Here is a 10,458-nt window from a genome sequence, read left to right on the forward strand (position 1 = left end):
TTTAAAGCATGACACAACTAAGGCTCGAGAGAGGTGAAGTGACTTGCCCAAGGTCACATAGCCAGGAAGCAGGACTGGCTTTTGAACCTGGTCCATCCCCCCTGAGAAAATCTGCCTGGGAGTTCCTGTTTGCTGTCACATCTTGTCCTGCTCCCCCACAGACTGAGGTCTCACCTCTTTGAAGCGAAGCCATGCAGCTGTTTCTTCCTGACAGCTGTGAGGCTGTCTCTGAGGGAGGAAGCATTTTGTTGCCTATCCAGCCCCTTCCAGGAAAGAGCCCCTGAATTGCAGGATTCCACCCACCCACCTCCTCTGACATGCGAAATTAAGACCTGGCCGCTCCCAGAAAAAACTCTTTGGCTCTCTGCATTCCCTGTTTCTCCTTCTCTGAAAACAGCTCCCAACAGGGTGGGGCTCAGCATCCTCCGGCCCTGACCCACTCCCTGGATGGGTGCCCGTGCGCCCTCTCCAAACTCCTAGCTGCTGTTAACAGAAACCAATAGCAAAATCTATGAGTCATCAAGAGCCTACTGGGTGCCAGGCTTTCTCCATACATCATGGCCAATTTCCCTGCTAAGACTCTTCCCATACTCGTTTTCAATACGGGGAGTCTGAGGCTCAGAGGGGTAAAGGAACCTACCCAAGGTCACGCAGCTGGGGAGTAGCTAAGCCAGGATCCGGCCCATCACGCATCCCAGTGCCAGGCACAGGGCTGCCCAACCTGTACTCAATAACAATGACTTTTTGAATGGACTCAAGCCCACCACAAAGCTTCATCCTGCATCTGTGCGAACACAGGCCAAGCTGAAAAGCACAAAAGGTTTTGCTCCCCTGGCCCCAGACCCTGCTGCTAGGCTGTGGGTCTCCCACATCCATCCCTTGTGCCTGCTCTGTCAGCTCCAGCCTCACCCCACCACGCCCAGCCCTGCCCAAGCCGAGACCTGGCCCTGAAAACCTTCTATTCCTGGTTCCACCTTAGGTCTGCTTCTCCCCTCAGCAACCCAGGGCCTGGAAAAAGGAAGAAGTAGGAGGTAGGGGCCAGTAGGGTGGGTGGGTGCGGCTGGGAGCGGCTGGGTGCAGCCGGGCCAGAAGAACAGAACTACTTCTCAGAGAGCTAGAAGGCTTGGCATTCTTGCTGCTTTAGGCCTAGACACATTCCTCCTCGTGCTGCACTGCCTAGAAAAACAGGTCACTTGGTTCAGTTCAATAGCTAGGTACCAAGTGTCCACTGCATTAGTCAAGGATGGCTAACTACTATGACAAATGGCCCCTCATCTTCGTGGCTTAGCACGATAAAGTGTGTTTAGATTTTTGTTTTGTTTTTGTCTTTCTGTATTTTTCCTGGGAATTACTTTTGAAAACCCCAGCAAACAATTTAAAAGTAGGGTGGAGCAGGGGTGCCTGGGTGGCTCAGTCAGTTGAGCGACTGACTCTGAATTTTGGCTCAGGTCATGATCTCAGGGTCATGGGATTGATGCCCGTGTGGGGCTCTGTGCTCTGTGCGGAGTCTGCTTGTCCCTCTCCCTCTGCTCTTTCCCACTGCTCGTGAGCTCTCTCTCTCTATCTCAAATAAATAAATAAATAAATAAATAAAATCTTTTTTTAAAAAAAAGTAGGGCAGGGCAGGTGAATGAAAGAAGAGTAGAAAAATGTTGATAATGTTTAAAGCTGAATGATGGATGGCTAAAGTGGGTTATTATACTATGCTCTCTACTTCTTTTGTTTATTTGAAATAATTATGCATGTTTACTTCTCACTACTACAAAGTCTAATGCTCATGCTCCCAGCCCCTGGCTCTCCTCTTCCCTCCAATGGCTGCTCCAGGACACAGCTGTTCCATCTCGTGGCTCCTCTGCCATCTTGTGGTCTGAAGATCATTCTGGAGTCATACGGACAACAGAGTGAGAGAAGAAACAAAAGATGGCAGAGCCACTACTTAGCACCCCATGGTGAAGGGCTCTGCTCCCTTCTGCTCACATTGCATTGGTCACATGACCAGCAAGCGCTGCTGGGAGACATAGTTCCGGGCTGGGCAGGTACTTCCCAGCACCGCACCATAAGGGGAACTCCAGCCCTGGTTGGTGAGCTGATCATCTCCACTCCACCCACTGTGTGTTGGGTGTGGCCATGTCAAAGGTGTTGCCCAAGGGGGTAGCCTGGTCTGCAAGGAGATAAAAAAGGACCTGTAAGAGGCTTGTAAGGATGAGCCGTTGAGTTTTGCTGTAAGGCTTCCCAAGCTTGTCCCATGACATATCTATAAAATGGTCTTGGCTCATGGAGGGAGGGAAGGTGGTGGGAAAGAAGGCCCATAGTCTCCAGAGTCTCTGGGCATCTGTCCTTCAACACACTGGTACCTCCATCACAATACCCACCTTCTTATATGAAATGTGGCAAAGGAATCACTTTGCAAAATGTTACCACTAGGAGAAAATGGGCAAATCTGCAAGGGATTTTTGAATAATTTCCTGTAATTGCATGTGTATCTATTATTATTTCAATAAAAATGTCAATAAAACAGGGGTCAGTGGCAAAGGAGAGACCCTAGAGGAGCCCAAGGCACTGGGAGATGGTCCAGGATGGACCCGGGGCCCCTGTCTCCAGTCTCTGCCCCTCCTTCAGGCCCCCAAAGCAGTTGCTCCAAAGTCCCAATCTGCCTGGCTACTCGGTTGCCCTGCTTACCTCTCTGTGACCTATAGGATGAAGTCCATTCTCTGTTACAATATATCAGGGTCTGACCTCTTCCCAAACCATTTCTCTATCCTCATCCTCTTCTCTCCCTGCACACACACACACACACACACACACACACACACACACACACCCTTCAATCACTCTGAGCCCTTAGTTATTCTCCAAATTCACTGTGCTTTCTGCTCCCTTGGTCCTTACCATGTGCTGTCCCTTCGAGCCCCACCTCACACATGGCAAACTCCTACACATTTTCCAAGACCTCTGCCCCTAACTATTTTATGTTCATCCAAAGCTCAGCGTTCAATTATCTACATTAGTTTGTGGGCCTTTTTCTCTTGCTGGACTGTAATCCCTTTGGTGCTAACACCATGACTCATTCATTTTGATGTCCATAGTTCCTAATATAGGGACTGGCAAGGACTAGTTCTCACTAAAATGTTAATGGTTGGCTAAATGGAGAAGTGAATGAATAAAAGAGGGAAAGGGGGAAGATAACACTATGACCTCTGCCTATCTACTAGGATTGTTGTCAAGTTTAAAGGGTTTTTGATGGGGCGCCTGGGTGGCTCGGTCATTGGGCCTCTGCCTTCGGCTCAGGTCATGATCCCAGGGTCCTGGGATCGAGCCCCACATTGGGCTCCCTGCTCAGCGGAAAGCCTACTTCTCCCTTTCCCACTCACCCTGCTTGTGTTCCTGCTCTCATTATCTCTCTCTCTCTGTCAAATAAATAAATAAAATCTTTTAAAAAAATAAAAATAAAGGGTTTTTGAAATGGGCCTATGGGTCACTCTCATGCTGCTACTGCTATTCTCCCTGATCCACCCCCATCCCACCATCTACCCCCTGCTTCACTTAGTCAACCCAACAGAACCTTCTAGGCCCTGGCCAGGCATCATAGTGTAGGGGAAGACAAGGATACTTGCAATTTGGGACACATGTGGTCAGAGCCTGTCTGCTGACTTCTAGCTGTGTGTTCTTGGACAGATTAGCTCAATTCTCTGAGGCTTAGTTTATTCTCCTATAAAATCACCATTCCTCCAACCGTTGATAGGAGGATTACAAGACAGACGTATCTAAGAATGCCTGGTACGGCTCAATGAATGTTAGCTCCCATCCCGTAAAGCCCTCTCCTCTTGCTTACCAGTGAACCTTCTTTTCCTTTGAATCTTTTTTTTAAGACTTTTTTTTAGAGCGGTTTTAGGTTTATAATAAAATTGAAAGGGAAATACAGAGATTTCCCGTACATGCACAGCCTCCCCCGTTATGAACATCACTCACCGGAAGGGTACGTTTTTACCAAGAATGAGCCTACATCATCATCATCCAAAGTCCACCGTTTACCTCAGGGTTCTTTCTTGGTGCTGTACGTTCTGTGGGTTTGAACAAACATATAATGACATATATCCATCATTGTAACATACGACAGAGTGTTTTCACTGCCCTCAAAATCCTTTGTGCGCTGCCTGTTCACCTCTCCCCTCCCCCCACCTGGCCCCATTCCTGACACCGCTGATCTTTTACTGTCTCTGTAGTTCTGCCTTCTCCAGAACGTCATAGAGTTGGAATCTTACAGTATGTAGGCTTCTCAGACGGGTTGCCTTCACTTAGTAATATACATTTAAGTTTCTTCTGTGTCTTTTCCTGGACTGATAACTCAATTCTTTTTAGGGCTGAATAATATTTCATTGTCTGGATGTACCACAGTTTCGTTATCCACTCACCTACTGATGAAGAACATCCTGGTTGCTTCCAGGTTTTGGCAATTATGAATAAAACTGCTATAAACATCCATGTTCAGATTTCTGTGGAGACAGGTTTTCAAGTCTTTGGGTCAATTCCAAGGAGTACAATGGCTGGATGGTATGGTAAGAGTACATTTAGTTTTGTAGGAAACCGCCAAATTGTCTTGCAAAGTGTCTGTACCGTTTTGCATTCCCACCCGCCAAGAATGAGTTTCCCTTTGATGCTTTAGTGAATGAATGCCGAGTACTACATAGTCCAAGGACGTTAGCCATGTTTCTCGGGTAGATGACTAAATCCTGGAAAGCAAAGCCGGTGGGGCATATTTCCTTTGCAGCCAAAGCGCTCCATTCGGCAAGAAGTACACAGAGAGAGCTCCAGTAGCAAGTGGTGCTATTATCATGATCATCTCTCCCTTTCTTGAGGAATGCCCTGAAGATTCATGGTAAAAAGACAACAAGCTACCACTTTTGAGCACCTACTGTATGCTTTGCGTTTTACATATATTTTCTAACTTAATCCTAACTACACTTTAAAGGAAATACTCTCATTATCACTATTTTAAAATCATTATTATTTATTTTTTAAATAAACGGGAAGTCTCATTCCATCTCTATCCCTATCCACCCCTCCCTCAAAGAATCCTTTTTAATAGTTTCTGGTGTATCTCTCCAGAGTTTTTTTATGTCAATATAAGAACATATTCTTAAGCTCCCCCCTTTTCTTATACAAAAAACACGCACATCATACTGTCCTACACTTTGTTCTTTTCACCCTATAGTTTATCTTGAAGATTTTTCTTTATAATACACCTCCTGACTTTATTCTATTGGATGGGGGTATCATAATGTATCTAACCAGTCCCCTGTCAAGGGAATTTTAGGTTGTGGAAACTGAAGCCCAGAGTGGGGAACGTACTTGCCCAAGGTCACATAGCCAGGAAGTAGAAGGAAGGGCTTGTTTCTAGGTCCTCCCCTTCTCTCTTTTTTTTTTTTCTCTTACCTAGAGAAGCTTCACTACATCTCCCTGGAAAACAGAAAGTAGAGATGAGTTGTAAACTCTCCTGGCTCTACAGGAAGGGCCTCATTCACTGGACAATTGCCCTGGCTCAGGAACCTGGCTCCAGGCACTCAGAAATGTCTGAGGAAGGATAAGACCCTGGATCCCAGCATCACCTCAGTGGTCAGGGATATTGTCCTGGAGAGGCTGCTTGCGTCCCCGTTCTGGCCCTGCCATTGAGCAGTTCTATGACCTTAACCATAAAATTTCACCTCTCTGAGCCTCAGCTTCCTTATCTGTAAAATGGGGATAATAGTTGTATTAGTCAAGATTCTCCAGAAGAATAGAACAGATATATATCTGTCTCCTATGTATATCTATCAGAGAGAGAGAGAGATCTATATATACCAGAATCCATAAGGCAGGCCAACAACAGGCTGGAAACTCAGGCAGGATTCCTACACGACTGTCAAGGCAAAATTCCTACTTTTTTGGGAAACCTCAGTTTCTGCTCTTAAGGCCTTCAATTGATTGGATGAGGTCCACCCACACTAGGGAAGGTAATCTCTTTTACTTAAAGTCAGCTGATTATAGGTCCTAACCACATCTACAGAATATCATCACAGCACTGTCTAGTTCGTGTTTGCCTAACAACTGGGGACCCCAGCCTAGCCAAGTGGGCACATGAAAGTAATCGTCCCAATAGTCAGAGCCCACAGAAGAAAAAGCTGTGAGGAAACTTGAAAATACGGGCTAGCTGCCTGTAACGTTAGCTGGGCCCTGGCAGGTGTCTCCGTGTTAGAAGAGGATGAGAGCAGTTAGTACCCTGGGGACGTAAGATGAGGAGGCCACGGTGCGCTCTCAAGGAGCTCACAGACCAGGGGCTGTGGAGACGGAAATGCAGACAATGACAAGACTGCAAAAGTGCCTCTGCCCGGGGGGACGCAGAAGGCTGTGGAAGCCCAGGGGTGAGCAAGGGAAGGCTTCTTGGAGAAGGTGACCAAAGTAATTAGTCTTAAAGTTTAAAGTGAAATTAGCCGAGTGAGAAAAGAAGAGCCGGCAAAAGGGCGAAGGAACATTCCAGACAGAGGAGCAGCCAGCACAGAGGCACAGAGGTGTGAGAGAGGCAGGAACCGGTGTGGGGTGCGGCCCCCAGCGCTGGGGCCAGAGAGGGAGGCAGACCCAACACGAGGGGCGGCGTCGCAGGATCAGGACGATCAGGCCGACTTGGATGAGCACTCGCTGTGCCTGAGTCACTGCTGTGTACCCTCGCAGCTCTCTGGGGAGGTAGGCACTGTTGCCGGGTGAGGTCATTATCAGTCACACAGCGGAAGCAGCGGGCTCAGATGCAAGTCCGGACAGCTGGCTCCGGGGCCTAGAAGGGGGTGACATAGCCTCAGGGAGGCCAGGAAGGGCTGCTGGGATGGCTAGGGGGGAGGGACAGGTCAGGCTTGTTCCATCTGAGACGATGGGGACAGCCAAGTGGAAGTCAGGGGCATGAGTGCCGAAGACAGGCCCTTACACCCACCCTCGGGGGCAGTGTTCACGGGGCACATGCCAAGCTAAGCGTTCTGCGTGGAGCGTCCCTTTAAATCCACTCAGGCACCACTCATGCATTCTGTCACCCTCAGCCTCTGCCTCTGACTCCTACGTGTGGCCCCCAGCCCCGCTGCAATGGCTCTAAAGCTCCCTTGGCCACGATCCCCGCACCCAAAACCCTGATTCCTGTTTTTATCAGCCATTCTTTCCAGATTCTCTGCCCTCTAGCCCTTCCTCCCCCACCCGCTTTCCCTAGAGGCTTCCTAAGCCCCAAAGGCCACAGAGGATGAATGACATCATCTGTGCTCTGGACCTCGCTGGGCCCAATTATCAGGCTATAAGTGGAAACGCCCTACATTTTCCCACAGGAAAGTGGCCTCCCCCACTCCTGACTCTGCATGCTTTTGGGGATCTTGGCAGAGTCCTGCAGCTCCTCCCTAAGGAGAACCGAGCCCCCTCCCCATGGACCTGCCATTCAGGTATCTTTTATCCCCTGTAGCCCCTGTCAGCTTCTTCCAACATGGGGACACCGCGGCTTTCCACAGAAGGGACACAACACCACGAAGTCATTAAAACCAGCAGTTTGGGAACCCGATTGACCTAAATTCATGTCTAGCTCCCCCTCTTCCCACCTGTGTGAACTTGGACAAGTGGCTTCCTGGCTCTGGGATTCCACTGTCTCACTTTTAAGTTGGGAATAATAAAAGACATCATCTCATTAAAGCTCTTGAACAATCCTCTGAGGTACAAGCATTGTCCCCATATTACAGACGAGCAACCAGGCATAGAGGAAGTCAGACATTTGCTCAAGGCCGCTGGCTAATAAGTGGTGGAACCAGGCAGGGCCTGGATGAGAACCCCTGTGGTCAGGAGAGCTCTGAACTGCCAAAGAGCAGCCCAGAGAAGTGGGGAAGGCTTCCCCTAGCTAGCCCTGGGGGGCTTGGGTGGGGTGAGGCCAGTGTCAGGGGACACCCAGGTTCCAGAACGGGCTTGGCCCTCGCTAACCGCAGGGCAGGGGAGAGTGAATTTCTCAGGACTCAGCCTTCCCAGCTGTAATGGGGATGGCAGGCCCCACCACAGGGCTATGGTGAGGCTCAGGGGAGGCAATAGCCCACCCCCCCACCATTCCGTGTTGCCAGCCAGGTTGTGGTTCACCCACATGTCCCCGCATTATTCACTAATCCTTTTTGTTTAAAGGGATCGTAATATATCATTCAAATACATTTATCGGAAATTTCTTATCATCACCTTAAAAAGAAAACGGGGCACATTTGCCATAAATAGAAGGTATTTACACAGCGAAGCCGAAGCAAGCTCTGCACCTGCAGATAGGTGTCACCATTTTACAGACGCGCTCCTACCGACCTGCTGCCTCGGGTGCACCTCCCACGCCTTCTTAACGCTGGGCTGGCTTCTCCAAGGCCGGGTCAGGCACCTTCAGGGCATCTTGTCACCGCCCTCCAAGCACACAAGGCATGTCCTGGGTGGGTGCACAGGAGGTGCTCAGAAACCTGAGCTCCTCTCTCTGGCCTCACTCTCCCAGAAACAGACATCTCACAGGAAGAAGCTGGCCTTCCCTCCTCCAAAGAACAAAGGGGCCATAGCAGCAACCTCCAATTAAACTCCCACTCCCCCAGCAGCATCACTTACTGCCTTGAAAGAGCACTGGGGTTTGCTGCTGGCCATGACTAAACATGGCATGTGACATGGAGGCCATGGCAAACTGTCCCCAGCAACTGTCTTCGGCCTTCCGACACGGGAGCTAAACTGCTACTGAGAGTACCAAGAACCTGCTCCGCTCTAAGTCCCCTATGGCTCCCTATTGCCCAAAAGAATGTGTTTTCCTCAGCCTTCCAACAGCACTCTCTTCATTCTCGGGTGCTTTCTCTGCCACATTCCCTAGAATCTAAGTCCTCTTTTGGCTGTACTCTAGACTGAATTCTGTTGGACAAGGCACTCAAAGTCCCAGAGAACCAGAGCCCAGGGAAAGCGAGAGCTTCCACTTCATTGGCTTGTCTCTGGGCCCTAACAACAGAATGTCCTCAGGTAGCACTGTTCCTGCTTCCCAGGGGGTTCCTCAGAGCAACTGAGCTCCTTCGGCAACCTTAGCATGCACTTTCTCAGTCTGCACTAGTTTGCCCAGCATGCCTTCCTCCCTCCGCCAAAGGGCTTTTCCAGTGCTGTCCCCACTGCTCAGAGTGCTCTTCCTCCACCTACAGGCCCAGTGACCTCCTTTATGGTCAGCTGTCAATTCAGGGTCACCTCCTCCAGGAAGCCTTCCCTGACTTCACAGCAGCTCAAGTCCCTCTTACTGCTCTGGCAGAAACAAGTGCTCCCTCCAAGCACCTCTCTGATTATTTGAGCTCCAGTCCCACCCCTAGGCTCCACGTGGCCAGGAGCTATGTACCTTCTGTTGTCCCTTCGGCCCCAGCACCTCATACAGAGCCTGGCACAGGGCAGGAGCTCAAGAAATGGATACTGTTATTAGAATATTAGCACCCACCAACCTGGGGGGAGGAGCCAGTGCGTTCTCCCTTCCATCTCTTTCTCCTGCTGGTGCCCCTACAAGGCATGTCCTTCTCCTTCCTCTCCCCTGAGATACTCACCTCCCATCCGACACCATTCACAAAGCCATTCTTCTCTTTGGATCCTCGGCCCCCTTGTGAGGCAGGCAGCACATATTATCACCACATTTTAAATACAGAAACTGAGGCCCAAGGAGGGAACGTGACTTGTTTGAGCTCTTACTGCTGAGAAATGGCTAGATCTTGAAGCAACTATGGTCTTCGGACCTCTAGTTTGAAACTCAGCCCAGGTTTAGGGGTTCCTCTGTCATTCTTCTTCCATATGGACTCTAGGATTCCAATGCACCATTCGTCTTGGGCTCAACTCATGGCACAGACTGACTAACTTACTCATTTTCCTCCTCATTGCAACCCCTCTGTCACCACGCCCTTTTTTTTTTTTTAAAGATTTTATTTATTTATTTGAGAGAGAGAGAATGAGAGACAGAGAACATGAGAGGGAGGAGGGTCAGAGGGAGAAGCAGACTCCCCGCCGAGCTGGGAGCCCAATGCGGGACTCGATCCCGGGACTCCAGGATCATGACCCGAGCCGAAGGCAGTCGCCCAACCGACTGAGCCACCCAGGCGCCCCCACCACGCCCATTTTAAGAGATAAGAGAAGGGCCCCTGGGACTGAGCAGCCTGCCTGGGCCACGTGGCTACTGAGACACAGCCTGGATTCAGACCTAGGTGGGTGAAGCTGTGGTGTGATCTTCCCGCCTCTACTCCCCTCCTCCTGGAACCAGCAGCCTGGTTTCCTGTGGGGGTAGCCCCCCCATACAAACAGTCCAAGCGGGCTGTCAGTCAAGGTGCCTCACCCTCCCCTGACCCAGCCAGGCCACTCACATCCTAGTCTCTAGCAGAGGGGCACTGTACATATGACCATGTTGCTGACTCGCTCCTGAAAGAGTGCCCATTTATTCCC

The 10,458-nt window shown here is 49.9% G+C and overlaps 1 long non-coding RNA gene across 4 annotated transcripts; it reads right to left on the reverse strand.

Annotated features, from left to right (window-relative positions):
* Positions 1 to 1,693: 1,693 nt before the first annotated feature.
* On the reverse strand, positions 1,694 to 9,923 carry LOC145722610 (uncharacterized). 4 transcript variants are annotated; one of them, XR_014146979.1, is made up of 6 exons: positions 9,718 to 9,923; positions 8,335 to 8,449; positions 6,613 to 6,805; positions 4,413 to 4,493; positions 3,970 to 4,061; positions 1,694 to 2,161 (listed from the first exon to the last, which is right to left on the reverse strand). It is a non-coding gene; the product is annotated as an uncharacterized LOC145722610 (long non-coding RNA). The 4 variants fall into 4 exon arrangements; XR_014146980.1 differs by having other exon boundaries at positions 6,565 to 6,805; XR_014146978.1 differs by lacking the exon at positions 6,613 to 6,805 and having other exon boundaries at positions 9,718 to 9,919.
* Between the last annotated feature and the right edge of the window lie 535 nt (positions 9,924 to 10,458).

The sequence above is a fragment of the Leptonychotes weddellii genome, chromosome 7 (genome assembly GCF_054177405.1).
Source record: "Leptonychotes weddellii isolate Sample4059 chromosome 7, ASM5417740v2, whole genome shotgun sequence".
Taxonomy (NCBI): domain Eukaryota; kingdom Metazoa; phylum Chordata; class Mammalia; order Carnivora; family Phocidae; genus Leptonychotes; species Leptonychotes weddellii.